This window comes from Rhinolophus ferrumequinum, chromosome 8, assembly GCF_004115265.2.
Source record: "Rhinolophus ferrumequinum isolate MPI-CBG mRhiFer1 chromosome 8, mRhiFer1_v1.p, whole genome shotgun sequence".
Classification (NCBI taxonomy): Eukaryota; Metazoa; Chordata; class Mammalia; order Chiroptera; family Rhinolophidae; genus Rhinolophus; species Rhinolophus ferrumequinum.
In genome coordinates, this window is record NC_046291.1 from 14982005 (window position 1) to 15006835 (window position 24831).

Sequence of the window (24831 nt, forward strand, 5' to 3'; positions counted from 1 at the left end):
TCAAAAATACAGGTGAGTTATTTCTTTAATGCAGAGAACCCAGCTGTTGAAGTCAAAGCTTCTATTGAGTTAGACATCATGTCTGCCATTAGGGAGGGATTCAGGATAAGCGGGTAAAAAAAATGGAGAATGCTACTGGTAAAGACACAAAATGATACTGGATTTATTTTGAAAAGTTTTTCCAAACTGTCTTTAAAAACACTTGTGATGTGTTTATTTAATATATTTTCTAAATATTTCTTTTTTCACTTAAAATTTTTAAAGAAGAGTAAAATATCCATGATTAAGTGAGGAGGACCTGAGAGTAAGATTGAGTCCTTGCATATTGTTTTCATTTTTATTTTTGGAACGGTAGCAAAGATGGCAGGGGTGGGGGTGTTGAAATTGCAAAACTAAGTAATGAAGTGATAACAAATGTCAAATGGTACCTAATGATGTGTTACTAAATGAAATCAATATTTAGGGATATTTCCTCAGTGAAAAAGTACTCACATATGCTCTTCTTTTTCTATTGGTTAAAAGCACCATTTGCAGAGCGGTCTGGGTTTTTGTCCCAGCTTCGTTACCTACTAACTTCATAAACTTGGGAAAGTTATTAAATTTTTTTGTGCCTCAATTTCCACATCTGTTATATGAAACAGAAGGCTTGTTTTGAGGGGAAAAAATGCACATCAAGAGTTTAGAATAATGCATCACTAACATAAAAAAAATGTTAGTGATGATGATGGCAAAAATGATGGTATTACTGATTTTTTTAAATAAATATTTATTGGATGCCTATGTATATATCACAGCCCAGGTTTTCCAAGATAGATTTGTATTATAGTTAATGTTATTTCTTTAAATAAAAGATATTTGATATATATGGATAAAACTCAAGATGACATTTTTATTACATTTTCATATAAGTAAATTTACAAAAAGGAAAAACATTACCAGATCATGAGACATAATTTTATAGAGTTAGGCCTATAAATTTTGCAATCTGACTGGCTAGTTAATAAGCTTTGGAGTCACCTAGGCCAATTTCCTTGCTTTACAATCTTGGACAATATGCATAATATCTGTAATCTCTTAACAATTCCCTCATCTGGGAAAGGCAACTAAGAATGAGACATAGTTCAGAGCATTACTTGTTGATTCAATGAAATAATTCCTATCATATGCCTGGAAGAAACTAACTCACTTGAAGATGTTTGCAGTTAATGTGACAAATCCTGAATACACAATGCCTTAGTTTAAAAAATGAATCCCTAATTCTAATGTTCAGAAATAGAAGTGGACTAGACTAATAGAATTGGTCAAAATATCTGGGTTCATGCATGTGTTCTGTCATCAGCTCTAGGCTTTTGAAGATGTCACTACATTTTTATTGTCTCCAGTCCCTCACTTATACAATAATGAAAACAAACTGAATGACTTGAAAGGACTCTTCTAATTCTAACATTCTAAAAAGTAATGGCTGAATGATGAGGGTATTACATAATCAATGTTCTTTGTAGTCTTATGCATTTGTTTATGTTAGGTATTTAAAGACTTATTCTGGAATCTTATCCAGTTTGAATTTTTTTTTTTTTAAATTTTTGGGACTTCATTTTATGAAAACGGCAAATGGAATGACAACAACATTCACAAATGAGAATTATGAACATGTTATCATATACTTAATTAAAGCCTAATTATATACCACTAAACTACAGGCAATGTGCAGGGAGGCTTTAATTATACTTATAATTTCGCCTCACTAGAGACCTGCAAAAATTTCTTCTCCCAAAATGGATAATAAAATGTACTCAGTTAGGTATGGGGCGAGGGGCGGCAGGAAGCCCTTAAACTGGAAGTTTCGTTTTCAGCATGGTAGCCCATCCCCAAACTCTGGATAACAAAAAAATAAAACAAGTAAACAACAAAAACAAAAGCCCCCAGCTATACAGGGGGGTCATTAAGAGGAGTCAAATCTCAGAGAAGTAAACCATGTAGGGGTAAGTTTCACATTTTTTCCTTGCACATAGTTTTGCCTGAGGGAAGGCCCCCGTCTTAGAGTCTTGGTGGTACAGGTAGCTAAGCTCCAAGAGGCACCCTTGGTTTCTAGCCAGAGGAACCAGGATAACAGGTATCCATGGGCTGGAAAGTATGGAAGCAAATCCCAGAGACAAGGACCCAGAAGAAGAGGTCACTTATTTCTGAATTGAAGCCACAAAAGTCTTAAGCTATCCTCAGCTCTATATATGCATGTGACAAACTGTAACCATAACAAAGGTTTTTAAAACTGAACTGAAATTTGAGCACAGCCCACAGAAGACGAGACAGAATTCACAGTCTAAACCTAATCAAGTTGATCTTCTGATAAAACACAAACCTCCATGTTCTGTAGAGGACCCAACTCTAAGCAACATAATATGCACAAAGCCCAGGAGGAACTCCAAAATTACCCAACATGAGGAAACCAGGAAAATGTGACCAACATTCAAGTGTCAAGAAAATCAAAAAGAACAACCCAAGGATGACCAAGAGGTTGGAATTATCAGACAAAAACATCAAAGTAGCTACCATATTATGCTTTATAAGGTAAAGAGAATACACTTGAATAAAAAGATAGAAGTTTTCAGTAGAGTAATAGAAAATATAAAAAACGAACTAAATGGAAAATTTTGAACTCAAAAATATAACATGCAAATGAAAAAAAGTCACTGAATGGTATCATTGGCAGTATAGAGATGACAAAGGAAATAACCAGTCACCTTGAAGATAGGGCAATAGAAATGATCTGATTTGAAGCACAGAATTTTAAAAAAACAAACAGCTTCAGGAAACTGTGAGAATATATAATAGAAATTCTAACATACACATCACTAAAGGGCCAGAATAAAGGAAAAAGAGTTTGGAGAAGGAAAAAAAAAAAAAAAGAGTACGGTAAAATCATGATAAAAACTTCCCAAATTTCGTGAAAGACATCAATTTATAGATTCAAGAAATTCAGCCCGTCCAAACCAAAGTAAACTCATTAAAAATTATGCCTATACACATCAGTATCAAAATGTTGTAAATCAAAGATAAAGAAACCTTTCTTGAACATATCTAGAGAAAAATACACATATGTACAGGTAGCAATGATTTGAATGGTCAGTAATTTCTCATCAGCCAATATGGAGGTCAGAAGACAATAGGGCAAAATCTTTAAAGTGTTGAAAAGAAAAAAAAAGTCAAATTAGAGTTCTATACATAGTGAAAATATCCTTCAGAAGTGAAGGCAAAATAAAGGCATTCTCAGACTGGGAACAAAGATTTTGCCACCAACAGACTTGCTATATAAATATGCAAAGGGAAGTTCTATAAGCTGAAAGGAAATATCAGAGGGAAACTTCTTTCTTCAGGAATAACAACATAAATGATAAATATATGGGTCAATATAATAAAATCTATTATCCTCTTAATTTTTTTAAGTATTTATGATTGTTAATATAAAATTGTTAGGTGGGGTAACATATATATATATATATATATATATATATATATATATACACACACACACACATATATACATGTAATATACAAATTGTGTAAGTATATATAAACAAGTAATATATATGACAGATGTAACATAAAGGTATACATATTTACAGGAGGTGGTATGATATCAACTATTTGTAGACTTTTTAGGTTAGGTACATATATTTTAATCCTAGAACAACCACTGGAAAAAAGAAGATATATAGCCCAAAAGTGAATATTTAAAAATACAATACTAAAAAATATTCAAACAATCCAAAGAAGGGAAGAAAAGAGAGAGGAAAAAAATATAGATGAAAGAAACAGAAAACAAATAATAAAATGGTAGACCTAAGTGAAACAATATCAATCATTATACTAAATGTTAATTATCTAAAAACTCCAATTAAAATGACAGAAATTAACAGAGTAGATAAACAAGCAAGACCTTATTAAAAGTTTCGTACCAGAGACACACTTTAAATAAAGGAAAAAAGAAAACACAGATAGGTTGAAAGTGAATGGATGGAAAATGATTTACCATACAAACAGGAAACATTAAAAAGTTGGAGTAAGGATTGTTTCCCATAATGATAAAAAGAAAATGGTGATTATAAATGTGTGTGTGCCTAAATAGCAGAGCCTAAAAATACATGATACAAAAAATTAACAAAATTAAAGGGAGAAATAGACAAGTCCACAATTATAGAATTTTTACAATTGTCTCTCAGAAATTGGTAGTACACTGAACGAAAATATCAGCAAACATACAAAAGATTTGAACAACATCATCAGCCATATTTATTTAATTGACATTTGTAAATGACAAAAATACACTATGTAATTCCATTATATTAAATTCTAGAATATATAAAACAAACCAGTAACAGAAAGATCAGTGATTGCCTGAGGATGGGGTGGAGGAAGAAATAGATAGTAAAGGGGTAGAAGATCCTTGGGAGTAATCAAATGTTGTTATATTGATTGTGGTGATGGTTTTCATGGATGTCCCTCTACCCACTGGACTTCTACAATCACAGAGCAGTTACTAATTTCTTTTTTTATTTATATATTAGTTTCATACAGTTACTAATTTCTGATTTTAGCTTCGTGTTTTCTATTTTCAGAAAAACCCTCAGTAAAAATAGCTACAATGGCACATACTATGTGCTAGGCGCTATTCTAAAGACTTTCTATACATTGACACATTTCACTCCACAACAGTAATCAGGTAATATTATTTTCTTCATTATAGAGATGAGGAAATTGAAGCTCAGAGAGGTTAGGTCAATGATCAAAGTCACACAGCTGGACTTTGGACTTAGTAATTAAACTCCAGAGTTCAGACTTTTAACCACTATGGTATGCTGTCTTACCCTACAGGCTGGTACTTGGTTGGTGCCTTTTTCAGTAGAGTAAGAAGCAAAGAGAGAAGAAATCGGCAAAGGGTTTTGTGGAGCCCGTCACATTATACCTGGTAGTCAGCCATCTTCATCCTCAAGTAAAGCCTGCTAGAGTGTGATGAGCAATGAATGCATGTGCTCTTCTCTTTGCTTGAAACATTTTAGCATAGCAGCAGAATTCCTTCAGCCCATTGATAGATAACAAGGATGTTAGTCCACTTCTTCAAACGTGGTTACAAATGGTTACAAATGCCAGAAAACGTGCACACATGATCGCCACACCTTCCCTCGATTCAGTGAAAATCCCAGTGATGTCAACGCTATGAAATCATGGCTTCCAACCAAGCAGTCAGTTTTAAACAAGAACATGAAAATATTATAACAGATGCTGATGTCTACATGTTAAGAGATGGTATGTGTGTCTGAATAATATTTACTTCTTTATAAGTTAATTTTGGCAACTGGTATATTTTTGCCCTTAAACATAATGAATTTCTCAGTGGAAAGCGTGCCTTTCCAACTTCCTAGAATTAGTTATTTACTACGCATTGCTGGTGGTCCATGCAGAGGGAACTGAACTAAGAATTGAAACAAGGCTAACCCTCTCCCCATTATATCAAAATGGATTTGTTCACAAAAAGACTATCTGCAAAACAAAACCAAACAAAAACCACTCAGTATTTTCACCTTGCTTAGCAAATGAGTCAGCTGAGAGTAGCCATTTTCAGTTCTAAAACAAAAAAACACAGTGCCAAAGCTGTAGATCATTATTTTAGTTTCCATGTAATTTTACTTGCACGTAGCTCTCATTTAAATCTTAGTTAAGATTTTATAGAGAAATGCATATCAATTAAATATCCAACTATGAACAAAATCCTGTTGAGAATAATAACACACATACTTACTTGTCCAAGTCACATACTTTTGTTTATAGGTTTAAAAGGTTTTTTAAAAAGTAAGTTTTATCTCCTCAAAAATATAACTGTTGTTGTGAGCAGAAAAATGGGGGCAATTATTGAGGAAAAGAGAAAATCTTAATGCCGAGAGGGGATTGAGTTGGAAAAGTGAACAGTTGGACGCAGAACTAGAAGTTTTGAACTTGGTAGCCAGGTGAGAAGAAATGAGTTAAATTTTATACATTAGGAAGCATTGTTTTTGGCAGTGAGTACCCAGAGGAAGGGGTGCATTACAAGGAGAGGAGACAGAGTGAGCACAGCTAGTACCTCTGTTACAAGGAGATAACTGGGGCAGAAGTGGATAGGTCAGCATTATAAATGATCCCTAACGCACCAAAGCGTGTGTGTGTGAAAGATAGTGGAAAAAGAACAGAGATTTAGTCACTTAAATACGTGGTTACACAGGTGAATTATAGAAACAAACATATACATGTATTTGAGTATACACATGTACATGTAAGTACAGCATGGTGAAAGCTTTCATTTACATAATACTTGTTTCACGCTAATGGACTGTTGCACCGAGGGAAGTTTTATCCGTCAGAAGCATCAGATGGTGATCTACCAGAGGCGTATGCACCACTTTTCAAAGTAGACAAAGCACAGTGTTGGCACCCACACTGGTTATGCCCATGCTTCTTCCCTGTTCCCCTTGCTACCCTCACAGCTGAGCAACTGAAAAGTGTTGCTTTCTCTCCGGTTTCTGGGACATGAAGTGATGGGGCTGACATTTCAGCAGCAATTTCACATTTTATTTTCTGGGCCACATTCATCTCTCCCACTTTGTATTTTCCAACTTATGCCTCTTCTCCAATTTGTAAACATCAACTGTGTTAGGTGAATTTTCCTATGACAGTTTTGTGTTTTCATGTACAGTTGTAAGGAAATCGAGTTCTAGAAATCTTGGGTTAGAATGCCTGTCTTTAAAGACTCAAAACTGCCAGTGAGACAGATCTGAGTTGGATCGAGGTTTAGGAGAACTCAATTTCCTGTCAAACCTTGGAATTCTATCATAATGTGGAATAAGGAAGAGCTCAGTGTGTTTAAAAATTGTACACAATTATTTTCTCCATATCTTGCTCTAATTTGCGTTATCAGTTGTAAATAGAAATTGATGTTTTTCCAAAATGTAAGCTATTTTAAGAAAAACATAATTTTATTTTGGCTCTCCTCCTTTCTCTAAACTTGAATTAAGCCCAATTTCTACAATTATGGCACCCTGACTGGCATTGCGATCTCCCTGTTGGCAGGCTTTACCCATATGCTGTACACAGCATATATCAAGGAGTATACAATTAATTTAATATTCAAATGGCATGCAATGTCTAGTAAGTGTTATTTTTATAATAGAGGCGCAAGTTTCGGTAAAACTCAGATTAAATGAAAGCTTGCCAAAACTTGAAAAGGTTTTGCCTGGCAAGTGGGATCTGTTATTTAAGGAAGAGGTCCATATGGTATATAGGAAAGAGTTGTAGAAGAGACTTAAAAACCTGTTTGTACAATTACCCAGCCATATAATACAGATCCAGTCCTCCACTGTTTGGGGCTTCCATCTCCATCTCTACATCAAAGGAAGTAGTTCAAATAGATGTTTTTAAATATCTTATCCAGTTTTAATTTCTATGATATTGCTCAGGAAAGAAACGTCTGTAATTTAACCTTCCTTTGAGGGATTAGTATTACAGGTAAAAAAGCATTTCTAATGGTGAAATGTCTTTAGCATAGACAAGTATTATCCAGGGATGCTATAAAATTTCCTCCATTTCCAAAAATATATACATATGATGCAGGACTCTGTTTTAGAGTTTAAATTAGTGCTCCTTGAATGCAGGGAATTAATTAAGTGAATGGCTTCCAGAATTTCAGAAACCATTATAATTTTTTTTAAAAAATGGAACAAAGGGTTATTTTATATTTTGGTCAAAGATACCAAAAAACAAAACCAATAATCGATAACAATATTATGACTGAAATTCTTTTCAAGAAAGAATATTTTAATGTAAAAGTTAGAAAGCACATAATTGTAGCAAAAAGCGATTTATGTTAAATACTTTATTAAGGAACTCATTCATTTTCCTAATTTATTTCATTTGGCCAATAACTGTGAAAACAGTGTCTCAGACCAGCGCAGATCAGAAGCTTTTGAAAAACTGGTGGATTAAATGACCTCTCAATTTCTGTCTCTTAATCCCATCATTTCCTTAAATCGGTTTAATTATACTACAAAAATAGAACCATAGCAGTGGCTTTTGCAATTTCTCCTTGATTTGAGCACTTTCTCTGTCCCTTAGTTTAGGTTTGTTCTATTTGACTGAACAGCGTCCCTGATTCACCATGAAGTTAGTCACTTAGATATCTTCTGGTAAAGATGTCGCAGGATGCGTGATTGGAAAACCAACTGTGGCTAGCAGAACTAGTTGTTGTTGGTGTCTCTTTTTGCTATAAATACTTATTTCAGTAAAACCGTTTCTTTTCTGTTCCTGCTGTTCCCAAAACTATGGGATTTGTGTCCCATAGTTTTCAGAGTATTCAGATAACAAGTAGAAGCCATTTCTGCTTTTGCTCTGGCATATCTCTAAAGAGTAGGATGGAAAAAGACAGCATCTAAAACAAATATAAAAACAAAACAACAATAAAAAAACTCCTGCTTCATTTGTGTGTTTTAGAGTCCCGTTAAAATTATATAATAGCTATTACTACCTTCTGTGAATGAACTTTAGAGAACAACCACTAGAGTCAGGATGTTCTTGAAGTTAAATCCCAGTTCTCTGTTGATGACTTGGGAGTCTCACCATATGATTTCCTTGTTTGCTAGGATAGTCTTTTAATGGCTTGTCAGGGACCTGCTCTGTTAAGGAATTGAGACCAGTCCCACAATTGACTAAATACAGTTTACAGGTCTCTTAGGAGACACAGATACAATGTGTGAGCTCTTTGGATCCATAAGATTTGGGTTTGACCCTTTGGGGAAAGAAGATGTATATATTAAAGATTTCCCTCCCATCAACCCCAAGCAGAAAAGAATTAAGTGGATTCCATGTGAACCAAAGGGATACCTGATTACATAAGAAAAATACAAAGTCATACTATATGCAGGCCCCACAATGATTTTAAATAGAGATCTAATTTTTATTCACAGAAAGTGCAGTCCACAGCTGTAAGGGGGACAGAGGGATCTGGGCTGACCTGGGAGGCAACATCTAGCTGGCATGAAGGAAGAGAGTAGAGGATTGTATATATGATTTTGTTTTACATGGTGAGCCTTATTAAGTTGTGTATCAATTCAGCCCATATTCCATTGAGTAGAACTCAATCACTTGACTTGCTTAAATATTAGGGGTGAGACTTGGATATGTAGACACTGTAGGACAAGCCGTGTTCTGACAACAGCTTTTCAATAGGAAGAGGAGATCTCCAGGGCAGCTGACCATTTTTACCGCAGGCAGTTTGCAAAAAACACTTGCCAGCTGCAAAAAATTAAAGCTGAAAAAGAACCAATTAAGAAGTTTGCCAAAATATTTGACACATGGAATTATGTAAGCTTTAGAAGAAAAGCTTAAGCTAACATTTGTTGACCAAATTTTCTGATTTCCTCAAACATTGATCACCCACTCACATTCACAAGAAGATACCAGTGAAAATATAAAATATCTTGCGTCCGAGTTTTTCAGACTTGTTTCCTTAAGGGAGTGTTCTTTTTATACCCAGTTTGTCCTATCCTCCATTTCCCTCTATGCCTTTTAGATCTTGACATTTCCCCTGGATTTGTAATGCCCTGGACATCCTTGTTCACATCCCTATATAAGCCTGCATATATTGTTTGTACACATAAACGCCCTGCACTGATCTGAGGAAAACTGGGCCAGATCAAGGGCCACATCTCTGCATTATTCACTGTGGCCCCTTCTTCATGGAAAGGGTGCTGCATTGATTCCAGTGTGGTCCTCCTATTGCCCTCACCTCTCAGTTAATTTTCTCAGTCAGACTCTCCATTCACATTCAGAGTAATATACTGCTAATAGGTGGAGGAGTTACACTTTCTCAGATAACCTTAAATTTTAATTGGGTTTAAGGCCCTTCAACAGAAGCAATGGAGACCAGCCCAGACAAAATTGCAAAGGCTTTTGTTGGAAAGGTTAAAGAATGACTCAGAATTATCACCTGGAGAACAGGGATTTGGCCACCTTGACCTTGATGATGTTGACACATGGCAGCTTGTTTTTTATTTTTTTCTATTTTTTTAATTGAATTGATTATGTCATGTCCCCCACCCTGTATTTTATTATTTTAGAAAAGAATAATTACATATCTGAATTTGTTCTTGCTTTTGGCTCTGAAATGTTTATGTCTCCCTTTGCAGGGTAAAACATTTTCCTTGTTCCCCTGCCCTATTTGTGAACTTAATAATTGTGTTAGCAATCCAGAGCCATTTCATAATTTACAAGGCACGTTCACTGTCCTAGATGCCCATGACTGATTGGTAGCTTGCATTTATATTATGAACCATCTTTTCCATGGTAGAGGTTTATAAAGAGGAAGGAAGAGAAGAATAAGAGAAAATAAGATGATTATTTATGTAGTAACTGCTGATCAATTAGCCATGTTTAGACCCTGAAATCAACATTTAGCTATCATATCCATAAGGCACATTATTTTCTACTTTCACCTGGGACACTAGCAACTTGCTGTTGGCTGATGTCATTAGCCGCTCCCTCTTATGGAACTTCAATCAACTGTCAGCAAAATTGTTGCCTAGGTGATGCACAGTGTGTGTTCTAATATGGAGGGCATGATAATGATTCTATTTTCTAAATGTTTAGGAGACAGATTCTAAGTCAGAAACACCTTCTCTTCTTTGAAGCTTCTTCTACATTGAAAGCAGTGGATGGATCTGTCCATATAAAAACAGTGGCAGTTAAAACAACAATGAGACGCAACTACATGCCCAATCCAGAACGGCTGAAATCCAGAACACTGATAACATCAAATGCTGGGGAAGATGTGGGGCAACTGGAATTCTCATACATTGCTGGTGAGAATGCAAAATAGTAAACCACTTGGGAAGATAGAGTGACAGTTTCTTACAAAACCAAAAATATTCTTACCATATGATCTAGCAATCACACTCTTTGGTGTTTACCCAAAGGAGTTGGAAACTTATGTCCACACAAAAACCTGCACAAGGATGTTTAAAAAGCAGCTTTATTTATAGTTACCATATGATTTCATTTATATGTGAAATCTAAAAAAACCAAACAAGCAAACAGAAACAAACTCATAGATACAGAGAACAAATTGAGTGTAGACAGGTGGGGTGTGGGGTGAAAAAGGTGAAAAGGACTAAGAAGTACAAATTGCCAGTTATACAAATTGTCATGGGGATGTAAAGTACAGCATAGGGAATATAGTCAATTAATATTGTAATGACTATGCATGGTGTCAGATGGGTACTAGACTTACCGGGGTGATCACTTCCTAAGGGATATAAATGTCTAATCACTATATTATACACCGGAAAATTAATCTAATATTGTATGTCAACTGTAATTGAAAAATAAATTAAAAAAAAAACTTGAAAGAAACCAAAATGTCCTTCAGTAGATGACTGGATAAATAAACTGTCACATCTATGCAATAGATATCATTCAATGCTAAAAAGAAATGAGCAATCAAGCCATGAGAAGACACAGTCCTAGTACCCATCTTAAGTGCATATTATCAGTGAAAGAAACCAATCTAAAAAGCCTACATAGCATATAATTTCAATTGTATGACATTCAGGAAAAGGCAAACTATGGAGACAATAAAAAGATCAGTGGTGCCAGGAGTTTGCGGGGAGAGGGCGCAGGGAGAGGTGAATAGGCAGAGCACAGAGGGTTTCTAGGGCAGTGAAAATATTCTGTATGATACTATCATGATAGCTATATCATATTATACATTTGTCCAAACTTATAGAAAGAACAGCCTCAAGAATGACCCCTAAGGTAAATGATGGACTTTGGGTGATTATGATGTGTCAATGTAGGTTCATCCTTGGTTAAAAAACAAACAAAAACACACACACACACGAAAACCATCACATGGAGTGATGTTGATAATGGGGGAGGCTATGCGTGTATGGAGACAGAAGTATATGGGAAATCTCTGTACCTCCCTCTCGATTCTGTTTGAAATCTAAAACTGCTCTAAAAAAAAATGAAACCTTAAAAAAAAAAAATAAACAGGGACAAAAGGACTAGGAAACAGCAATCACAGCAATCCATAGGGAGGAGATTCTGTCTCCATTCAACCCCTATTCCTCCCTCAATGACAAAGATAGACACAGATCTTGGAATAAGCTTTTATAAAGGGCTTACCGGGGTTCAGACACAAGGGTATGTGCGGGGGAGGTGTTACAGATTGGGGGCAAGGGATGAGGCATTTATGCTAAGATTTAAGACAATAATACGTGAATATGGGAAATTTCATACTCTGTACAGCTGTCTTTTTAATATAGAAATTTGGAAAGAATTATAACAGTTAAAGCTTCTCAGGGGCTGGAGTTGTGTTTACTCATTTGAGCTTTCTATCTGTCAACACGTGGCCTGGTGCATATTGAGTACTTAGTAAATGTTTATTTAATAAAAAAATAAATTCAGCCTTGTTCTCCTCTTCCCACCTCCAACACAAATGTTGAAGTAGAAGGTTCTTTAAATATTTCATTGGCTTTTTAATCATCCTTTCCTGTGTCTTGTCCCTTCTGTACTCCTCAGCCTCTTACTATATACAGCAACTCAGCATTTCACAGACGGATCAATAAGGGGTGGAATTTAGACCATCGTGATAAGCAAAATAGGAACACATTTTATTTGATATCTATATTTTCTAGTATAAGCATCTTTTCCACTTATTTACGCAGCCAACTCTGCCAATACACCTAAAGCAATTTAATAAAATCAAGACTCAGGATTACCTTTGCCCTGAGCACAGCCAAGCTCTGGGTCTCTGATGATTCTTATTCAAGAATTTTGGAACTCATTTGCCTTTGTCTGTTTCAGGGTACATGGATCACTCTGCAGCTTCTATCTTACCCTCACCTCAATGCCCAGCTCTTTTCTCAATGTCCGTATGTCTCCTGATGGTGTAAAGGAAGAGTTCTCCCTTCCTGCAGTGTTTTCTAGCTTTCTGTTTATTTGTATTCCCAATCACCATGAATTTCAACTAAAATAGGCTGCAACCTACTTGAGGTGTTTGGGGGTCAAGGTGAAGAGTAGAGTTAATGCAAAATGTTAATTAGATGACCTTTCAGAAAGTCTGTGGGGTGTACAATAAATTCTAGATTATTTTCACTTTGATTGAAGATCAGTCAGCCTTTTGTTTAGTAACATGAACAGACATAAAACTTCATTTTTGCCACCTCATGATTTTTTTAGCCATTAGCTGTGGTCTGATTATTGGACTTGCTTGACATTACGCCTTGTCTTGATATTTTCATTGATTTTTTTTCTCAAAGAAACCAGAAGCTCTTTCCATATTTTCATTATAGTAGGCCTGAAGAATAAGAGCACACTTTTGAGAAATATCAATATTCATAGAATGTTCTGATAGAGCGTTGTTATTTCATTTTTTTATTTCTATAGATAAAAAAGGAAATCAAACTAATAGAGCAATATTGAATTATGTGAGATTAGTGGTATTTTAAAAACACCAAGCTGATAATCAAATATGGAGTAGTTTCGACCTAAGAAGGCAAATTCACCAGTGGGTAACCTTGAGATCAATTCTTTTAAAAATATCTATCAGCATAATCTGCCACATAAATAAATGACACAATAAAATATGATGAAGTCCCCATTATTACACTGACGATATAAGGCAGGGCAATTACCATACTTTTGGAAAGTGTCTTGGAATAAGGGGGAAAAAAAATCACAATTTTTACACACCATGTCAAACTATAATGAACACTAAGTTGGCCTCTGAAGAATGAAATATATTATAAAACGCATGCATAGGAGGGAGGGAGCAAAGTCTTTGGTCTTGGAAAATGTTTGGTGCTTGGAAACTGACTATGAATTTAAGACCCAAAGAAACACCTGGAAGAAGCTGTTCTGTACCTATCAGTCTGTGTCCCTGGGTCCCTGCAAAACCTTTTTTTAGCTCTAGCAGCTGGATGGATATAGAAGGAACTCTGAGAAATTGCTAGATTCTGAGAATGGCTGCCCTCCCTGTTGACTTTTCCTGGATGGTTCTGCCTGATCTTGCCAATTGATGAGTTAGTCTACAGTATTTTGGAATACTGTTTCCTCATACTAACTTGTTTCCCCACTCTCTCAATATTGAGTATTATATAAAAGACTTCCAAGACATGTTATTTTCCAAGCTCTTTTTAATGAAGTGTCATTATTTTTTATGTTAAAATGTATAACATTTTTCTTCAAACTCTCATTTTTTCATTGTCCCCCATCCTGTTGCCCCCTTTATCTACTGGATTTGCAATCTATAACAGGACTGTACTTCAATGTCAGGTATAGATCAATGGCAGCTACCCAGAAAAATGGCAGCTGATAGTTCTCAACAATGTATTGGCAGAAAAGCCCATGCATCGCAGGTAGATGTACAGGCATCGCAGGTGGACACACATACACAAGCACTGGCACTTCCTAACACGTCAGCTAACACTCTCAGTAGAATAAAATATATCATCTGCTTTATCTCTATTCTTTTGTCCCTTATTTTCTGACACTGTTATTAACCCTTCCAAAATGAAAACACTAATATCTGTATCTATGTCTCTATCAAGATAATCCGGAGACAATGCAATGTTCTAAAAATAAATCTACTGTCTATTTTTAGGCAATTAGTACATAAGGGGTATTTCTTTATATGTTCAAGTGGCCAAAATTGCTACACCTGTGACCCTAAATTCAATGGCTTGTTTCACAGCTCAGGATTTGTGCATTCCCTAGACTGTGCAGTTAGTTGTCAATGGGCAGCAACCAGCCCTGAACTTCCACAGGCTACCTACCTTCCTCTTGTTTGCACAGACCCAAAGTGAGAACATCTTCTTTAGACCAAATTAAAAAGATACCACAGCTTTGGGAGCTAAATTATTGGGGTGAGAAGAGGGATAGATGAAAAAGAAGACGTGGGGTATGATATAAGGAGAAAAGAGGAGCTTGAAAAGCAAAGCATCACCCTTCTGTGCCTTTATATATAAGCACAAAGGGGAGAGAACTGGTTGAGAACAAGGGAAAACAGCTTAAAGAAAAGAGTAACTTATTAAATGTGCAAGTTACCTAAAGAATGTTATATTTTTATCCTTTCTATTAAAGAATACCGATGTGTGTACATCTGCCTAGAATAACAGAAGGGATTCATTTAGTGAAATCATTTGCTCTCCCTCTTAAAAAGTCTATAGTAATTCCATATTTCATCCAAAAGCCTAGCTGCCTATTGATTTCAAGACTAGCTTATAGGGAAGCCCTCTGTGATTTGAGGGCTGATGAAGAATCCATATGTCATGACAGTTCAGACACCAGGATAAAAAAAAGGAAAGGGACTGACTGTAATTCATTCTCCACTATAATTATCAGTGAGTTTACAGTTAGCACACTAGACCAAATGATAGAATTTGTAAACATCGTGAATTATGGTTTGATCTCAGGCCCTGGGGCCAACTGAGTTTGTATTACAAGTTGACATTTCCAAATCCTTCAGAATTTAGCCTTTGATTGTCTCATGAAAGCAAAAAAAAAAAAAAAAAAAAAAAGGATATATCTTTTGGAATTCATTGATTGGCCACACTGAGATAAACACAAAACTTTCTGAAACAGAGGAAACTGTTTATTCAAAAGCACTTTATTATTTCCACTAAAGAAAAATAGAAAGATGTTTAAAATTTCAGAGCATTTAAAAAGAGCGCATGGTACTGAGGCTCGCACTGACTTGTTAGGTCTGCCTCAAAGTCCTAGTTTACAGATTCCTCTCCTCCCACAGAAAATGAGGCCGTCTGCAAGGGCTCAAACAGACACACAATCCTGTGACTGTTCCCAGGAGGGGAACACACCCTTTTGTCCATTATCATTCCATGATATGGCTACACAGTAAAATAGAGTGCAAGCCTAAGCAAGGAAATCTTGTCTTCAGAGGTCCATGGCTAATATGGGGAATAAGGTTTTGCTAAATTTGAAAAGTATCAGAAAAATCAACAGCTTGATTACTTTAATATACATAGAAGCAACCTAAGAGCTTGCTAAAATGTGGATTCCAAACTCAACCCCTGAGATTCTGATTTAGGAAGATTTGGGTGGGGCCAAAAGATCCACATTTGCTATAAACTTGAATTATACTTCGAAAAATATTTGAAAAGACCATTTCACTATGCACCATTCAAAAATACACATGTAAGGAAGTTTCTATATGTAGACTTCATTTAGTCATTTATTTATTTATCATCGACTATGTGCCTACTCATATGCAAATTAGCAGAAAAGATATGTTCAAATGAAGGGGATTCATTGTTTTCTTAAAATAAATTTTAGACTATTGTATAATGTTCAGAAACTACTAAACTAACCAAGCAAACAAAACAGTACAATTAAGAAAATCATCACAATTTAATGAAGGTTACCAGCCTGAATTTTATCTAGTAATATAGTAAGTAGTATTTGCTTAGATGTGGATTTTTTAAGGCTCTGAATAGTTTTCTTTTCAATTATTTTGCACGTGGGACAATTTCATATGTTAAATTACAGGTGAATAGATCCACTTGTCTATTACCCCACTTTTGTATGTGGGCATGGGTGCATACGTGTCCTTAGGTGTGTGGCTAATGTATTACTTATAATGATTACAATGTGTGTGCCTTTATGAAGAAGGAGGAGGAGGAGGAGGAGAAAAAGTATACCAAGCTAATCTCTGACACTGAATTTATCCTTCAGTTTTGTGGCGCCCAGCCTCCAAGATAACCCCCAATTATTCTAATTTATATGAAAATGCAAAGGACCTAGACTAGTCAAAAATTTTTAAAAAAGAAAAATGTATCTTGAAGAGTACCTTTGTTTTGCATCCATGCCTTAATTGAACTGTAGTTTCTGATCAGTTAGAAATATTTCTGCTATAGATGTCCACCATTAAAAATGCCATTAATCATTCATGTCCGTACAGGAAAGAGGGCTGGTAAAAAAGCATTCTGATAAATTAAAAACTATAAAATTTATAGAAGATAACATAGAAGAACGGAATTTAGGTGATCTTGGGTTTGGTGATGTCTTTTAAGATATAACACCAAAAGCACAATACTTATAAGTTGGACTTACAAGAAAAACTTGTAAGTTGGACATCCTTAAAATTAAAAACTTTTGCTCTGCAAAAAAACACTGAAAAGACAATGAAAAAACAAGCCACAGATTGGGAACAAATCTTTGCTCAACATATATCTAATAAAGGACTGGTATCTGAAATATACACAGAACTCTAAAATTCAACAATAACCAAACAAACCTCATTTTTTAAAAAAAAGTAAGCAAAGAATATGAACAGAAATATCCCCAAAGAAGATCTACAGATGGCAAGCACATAAAAAATACTTAACATTTTCATGTCATAAGGGGATTGCAAAATTAAAATAACAATGAGCTAACACTACAAACCTTTCAGAATAGCTAGAATCCAGAACACTAACAACACCAAAAGCTGCCAAGTGTGTGGAGCAACGGGAACTCTCATTCATTGTTGATGAGAATGCAAACATGTAGAGCCATTTTGGAAAACAGTTGGGCAGTTTCTTACATAACTAAACATACACTTACCATTTGATCCAGCAATCATACTCCTTGGTAATTATTAGGCTGGTGCAAAAGTAATTGTGATTTTTGCAATTATTTTTAACCTTTTAAACCACAATTGCTTTTGCACCAACCTAATAATTACCCAAAGGACTTAAAAATGTATGTCCACACAAAAACTTATCCAAGGATGTTTTTAGCACTTTATTTATAATTGCCAAAACTCAGAAGCAACCAAGATGTCCTTCAATAGACAAATGGAAAAACAGCCTGTGGTAAATGTGTACAATAGAATATAATCTAGCAAGAGAAATGAGCCACAAAATTTATGGAGGAAACTTAAATGATATTTCTAAGTAAGAGAAGCCATTCTGAAAAGGCTCCATACTGTATGATTCCAATTATATGACATTCTGGAAAAGGTAAAACTATGGAGACAGTGAAAAGAATAGTGGTTATTAAGTGTTAGGGTAGAGGGAAGAATGCATAAGTGGAACACAGGGAATTTTTAACACAGTGAAATTATTCTGTATGATACTGTAATGACGGATATATATCATTATACATCTGTCAAAACCCATGGGATGTACAAAGAGTGAACCCTAAGTAAACTATGGACTTTAGTTAATAATAATGTATTAATATTGGCTTATCAATTGTAACACATATACTATACTAATGTTAGATATTAATAATGAAATAACTGGGGGGTAAAGGGGTATATGGGATCTCTGTATTTTCAGATCAATTTTTTCTGGAACTAAAATTGCTCTAAAAATAAATTCTATTAATTAAAAAACATAATTGCATAATAAAGTATGCTGTTGTCGTGATGATTTACTCAAAAATAGGGTTAACATAGGATGTTAGAGGGAGTTTGAAATTTGGAAGCAGCTTAGGTTCCCAAAGGAGTTGAGTAAAATAAATTTAAAATCTTTGGAGGTTTCAGTGAAGGCAAAAAACTAAGTAAAATTGCTGTTCCCATAAAACTCAATGTCTAAAATGGACTTTTGATGAAGTTGGCACTACCTAAGTCTATTTTATGGATGTTACCTTAATTTAATTCTATATATATTTCAGCACTTAAGTAAAGATTATCTGAAGATACCATAATACCTGTACTCAAAGGGGCTTTACATATATTACTCCTAAACCTCATGCAAGAAGGTGATATGTCTCCATTTTATAAAAAAGAAAATGGAGGTTCACAGATAGTAGATTTCAAATTTGGGTCAATATGATTCAAAATATACATTTCTGTCTTTAAAGAATAACTGGAAATTTCAGGAGACATTTCAGAAGAAAACCAAATTGTGGAGAGATATTTGGGAACAAATGGGGTTCTTCCAAGAATACCAGGTAATAATTGCATTGTAGAGTGTGTTCGGTAGTAAGAATGACTTTTCCAAAAGATGAGTTAAGGCTGATATTAAGTCATAGAAAAACAAATATCAGTATCATCGAATAATAGAATTTCCTAGATAAAGAAACTAAGGTCCTTTTCAGGGGTTAGCTGCTCTATTTGATGAGATTTATAATTTTCCCTTAATATCTATTCTCTCATTCTTTCTTTTAGGCAAAGAGCCACATACTCTGAGCCGGGTATATAACTGCTCTCTCAGAGGCTGTGTACTCCCCATCCTTCCTTGTACATTGCCATGTGACTGACTTCTAGTCAATGGATGAATGAAATTGATGTGTGACATTTCTGGGTCATGTTGTTGAAATACAGATGCTTATTCGATCCCTCTTTCCTCTGTGTAATGTGGATATGTGATGGGTATGGAGTATGTGGTAAGATGAGCCAGATTTGACTCTTCTCACAAGGATCACACACTAGGAGAAGGAACCTGAGGCCCTGGATGGCTCTACAAAGCACAGATGCTGAACTTCCCTGAACCACCTACTAACTCACACTTCACATGATAGAGAAATAAATTGATCTTATTCAAGCTACCTTCATTTAGTCTCTGTTAAAGCAGCCAAAACAATCCTAAACTTAATACTTCTACGTCCCAGTTTAATGTTGTCACCCTTGTATATTTATTACACTTAACTATTTACTCTGATCACTAATTTATTTAAACACATCAATTCCCTTTTTTTTTTAATGTGGCTAAATAGGATGAATTTTGGTGTCAGTATAGATACAGTTTAATTAGGAAAATTTATTACAGGTCTATAAACTACACAGTTTACATATTACTATCATCATAATCTAACTAAAATATTGAATATTAATTAAAATGCAAGACAGACTCATTATCAGATTTCACAGGCAGAATCTATATAGTGAACAGCTCATTACGATTTTTGTTGCTGTTGTTCCTGTTTACTATTAGGTTGGGTAAGAATCAGTTGAATTTATATATGGCCTTTCTCAAAAGACTTTTCTTTACTCTTCTGACTTAATGGAAACCATTCCAGTCAATAAAAACAATTTCTCTAATCAAAACATTTGAAAAATGTCTCTTAATTTCTGTAATACCCTATCGAATTTTTTCCAGTACTTTAAACACTTTTCACGGCATCAGTTGAAATGATAAAAAAGACCTTCCGCTCACCAAAACCATAAAAATGTTCAATTAAAAAAAAAAAAAAAAACAACAGTTATGAAGTATCCTGAACAGAGATTAGGGATAAGAATGAGGTAACCAAGGAATTTAGAATGGGTTTATTGAACCCAAACTTACGCTGTAGTGGAAATATTAATCACAGCTGTAATTATAGAATAACTTATTTGACATAGCCTCAAAACCTGCTTCAGTAAAAATTTTTTCTCTCTTTTCTTTTTCCCCTTTAGAATCATGCTAAATCTGACCAGAGCAGTTTATCTACTTCTAGGCTCTCTCTACTTACCCCAGCATAGGGGTTAAGGGTTTGCATCGAATCAACTGTTCTCAAATGGGACACTTGCTAACATTAAATAACAAATGTCTCGATTTTCCTGCATGGTCAACGATAAGAAAAACATGTAAAATTTTGATAAGCACTTATAATTATTTCAATCATGAACCAAATAGCTCACCAAATTGAAATCTAATTATCCTCTTGTCAATTCATGTACTTGTGAATTATTTGCAGTGTTATTCATGTGTTCTACTTAGTATTATTTCAATTAGTTAGGAGAGATGCTCATGTCTTACTCTTTAACAACTATTTTTTTCTTTTTTCTTCAAGGTGAGTAGAGGCAGAAGCCCATCAAAAAGTTACTTGAACGTCCCCTGTTTTAGCCTCCTTCTGGTAGGCTGGTCTGTTAAATGTTTTAAATGTCTGGACTGTCTAGGCTCAAAGTCAGTTAAAATATTTCATCACTGATATTTCCCTTCATCTTTCCTATCCCCATCCAAGTCTAGCCTGAGTTCCATCGAGAGTCCCCAGGCCTGTCACCTTGAAAAGCTGTTTGTTTGTTTGTTGTTTCCTGTCTCAAGTCAACTGAATTCTTTTAGTTTGATCTAGATCACTCAGATTACTTAACCTCATCTTCCTAAGAACTAGATGTGTTCTTTCTCGTTTCCAGACTCTATTAAACTAAAATCACTGTAGTACTTTCGACGTCGGACATATTGTAAAAACACTATGTTGACAACATTACCCTTCCTACAATTAAAGTAACTAAACTTGCACACGTTTAAATTATAGACACACCAAGATGAGTGTGAGAGGCAGTATTGTAGAGTGGATACTGACACCAGTACTTCTGGACCTCTCTGCTCCTCAGGTTTTGTGTTTTGTTTTAATACTGGATAGATACAAAAATAATATTTGTAGATAATCAAAATATATGAGAGTGATACAACATCCATTTGTGCACCTGCTACCAATGCCCTGCAAGAAAGAAAAAACATGATCGGAGAAGTCCCTCATGTTCCCTGCCCAGCTCCTTCTTCTCCCTCTTCCAAGAAGTTACTTTATCCTTAATTTGGTTATCATTACCTTAGTGTCTCAGTTTGGTTTTGTTTTTTTAACCTGTAAAGCAAATATAATAGTAGTGACCACTTAACAGGGTTATTAATACTAATGAATTAGTGGATACAGACAAAACACCTAGAATCCTGCTTGGCATTGAAATCAATAAGTACAGCCACTGTGATAAAGATGGTGGTAATGATGGATAAACTTAATGTTGTCTTGCATATTGTTGCTTCCATTCACCCTTTTGTTCAGCAAATCATTGCAGTATGTGTGTCTTTGGAAATAATATGAAAATGCAGGAATTAGTCATTTTCTAAGATAAAAAAAACTTTTATATTAAATAAAAGATTCCCATAAGTACGCACATATTTCTGGGGAAGAAGTCTCAGGATCCGTAGAATTTCGGGAAACAAAAATTTCTCGTGAATATCAGAATTTATGGAAAAACCTGGATTTAGCAGAAAGTTTTTATTCATCACAAATTTATTTCAAACATTTCAGAACTCATGAGCCAAACTTTCTAAGGTAATATTTTAAATATGGGGGAAAAGTGGACTTACGGTTGAAATTTCATTTCATTTACGTCTCCTTTGTGCTTTCCTGGAAAACAATCATTTTTAAGCATGAGGCTAAATCTTATGAACTGGAAATTAAACAGCCACAATCAAAGTAATCGCAATGACCACTTCATGCATTAGCTTGACAAAGCTAAAGAAAATAATTTCAAGAGGCTATGGAATGTAAAGTTATACAGATGAGAGCACAGTTGTACTCAATAAGAAATCTTCTGGTTGGAAAATATCTACACTTTGGACATGAGTCAGAAATCAAACATAAAAGAGACATCAAAATGTCATTTGTGGTCAATTTCATTGCCTCTGGATAAAAATCACATCAACATATCTTAGAATATACTGACTTAAAAGAAAAAAAAACTTTTTAAAATCTCTATATAACATACACTCAGAAAGCTGCTCAGACCATAATTGTAAATCTCAATGTATTTTCAGAAGGTGAATACACTGAAGTTACCATCCACCAAGATCAAGACACAGACATCTTCAGTATTGCACTGGCAGCTTTTTAATGTTTCTGATCATGTTTCTCTTACTGAGCAACAGGGTAAAAATCAAAACTCATACCTATATATTTTGAATAAAGAAACAAGATTTAGTCAACTAATCTCTTAGTTTACCTATTGATAATTTTGATCAATCTCAACTGATTTCCTTTTGAAATAACTATGATGGCCTTTTACTAGGGCCATTAACATTGACCAATCAAATTGGCAAATACACAGTGGGGATCAATTTTTGACTGATTTATGTTCACATAGGGCCAACGGGTAAATAGTATTGCATATCATTCCCACCAATAGCTTGAAGATTTGGTTTTGTATTGAGAATAATGCCAAAATATGATATGATTTGATTCCTTAGCCAAAGAGCCAATACGTGGTTGCCATTCTTTGAGGGCTCTCTCTCGCTCTCTCTCTTTTCCTCTTTCCCTCCCTCTCTCTCTCTCTGAGATTTGTTTTAATGGCAAAAGTTATTTTTGAAGAATAACCTCTTCCTGTTTTCATCAAATTTAGGTGTTAAAAAAATGTTTAGTAAGACGGTAATATCAAGCCAAACAAAATTCTGATTACTGTAAATATTTCATGTTACAGAATGCTTTTAAAAATCCATTTAAAAACTTGGGTTTTTTTCTCTTTAAATATGGCTTATGTCTTATTCAGCGTATGAAAATCAACTTTGAGAAATTTTTTCATGAAACCATCTTGAGTAGATAAAGTATTTGGATGTCGCCAAGTAGACATTCTTCAGCACAAAATGAGCTAGTTGAGAAGTGGCTCATGTGTAAATGAAAGTTTTACTTAAATTTCTATATATTCTAGCTCCAATTTCAGAAAGCATGGGCAGTTCACTTGCCTCTGTTCAAGAGAAGAATTATGATTAGCCCATTTTGACTGAAAAAGGATTTCACATTCAGTAGTGTCTATGGAAATATTACTTTTTCTGTGCCTGTTGAATTACAGAGAGAGAGTTACAGTGGTACCAGGAAACCAAAAGATTTGTTTTTAAGAGTATTACACTAGGTAGACAGAGAAAGATAGAGTTAGAGGTAGAAACGGAGATGGAGAGATTCAGATAAATAAATGTAATACCAGTTAAAATGAATGCATTTCTTTGTAATCTCTTTCTAGTCATATTAAACAGCAGACTATTTGTTACTAAGCAGTTAACATGCCCTTCATTTAGTAAAGTTTCCTTTCCATGACAGGCATTTTAAAAAACAACAATTAGTATAGAATTCAGATTTACAGTACAAAAATTTAATGCAAATCTTTAAAAGGATTAACTCTTTTGAATATTACAGTATTGACTTACATATAATATTTGTTTAGTGTGACATATAAAAATGAATATTATATAATATGTAAACATGTATGGTATGGGGAGGTCTTCACTCTTTTTTATTTTTTATTTTTTTAGAACTAATCCATGGAGTTGGTTTGACAAAATTGTGCACTACAAACATTTTGCCAGTAAACAGTGAGTCCTAGCTCACTCTAGAACCCATGTCACTTCTCACATACTCATTATAGAAAGTTTCAGGCATATCTTTACAGAAAATTCCCATGAATTTATGCAAGATTCTCTCTTCTGGTTACCACCAAGGTGGCCATTGTTCCTGTTTAAATGGTCCCTTTACATCTGCTGTCTCTCCACTTTCTACACCACCTTTTGGGGACAGAGATATTTGATAAGGCTAATATCTTTCTGATAACATTCCACCTCCCAAAGTTACTGTTAGGGATCAGTATATAGACTCCCAATACTTACAGGACCCATTAACCTCTCCTTCTTCCTAGGAGTCCCTCTCTCTTTTTTTATAGGTATGTACCCTTTATTACTTTTCTTACATTTTATTAATCATTTGTAGGATCAGATATAACACTCAGAAATATCCTGCAGCATTAGAATTTACTCATCCTGCTGCTGATTTTCAAACTACTTCCTAAATACAACATTTCCAGTGTTTCACTTTTTCTCTTTTTGAGAAACAATAACACGGGAACCCAAATTCAGTGTAAATGGAGCCACTGGAGGGAAAAGTTGTTTACTAATTTTTTAGAGCATCCATATATAAGTGAAATAATTCATATTTTGTAGTTTTCTTGGTCTTGAAAATACGAGTACTCTGATCGATCAATGTTATATGTAGAGACCCTGCGGTTATTTGCCCCCATCCAGGTGCAATTGTTCTTAGTGTCCTGATCCTTTCCGGGGAAAGCTA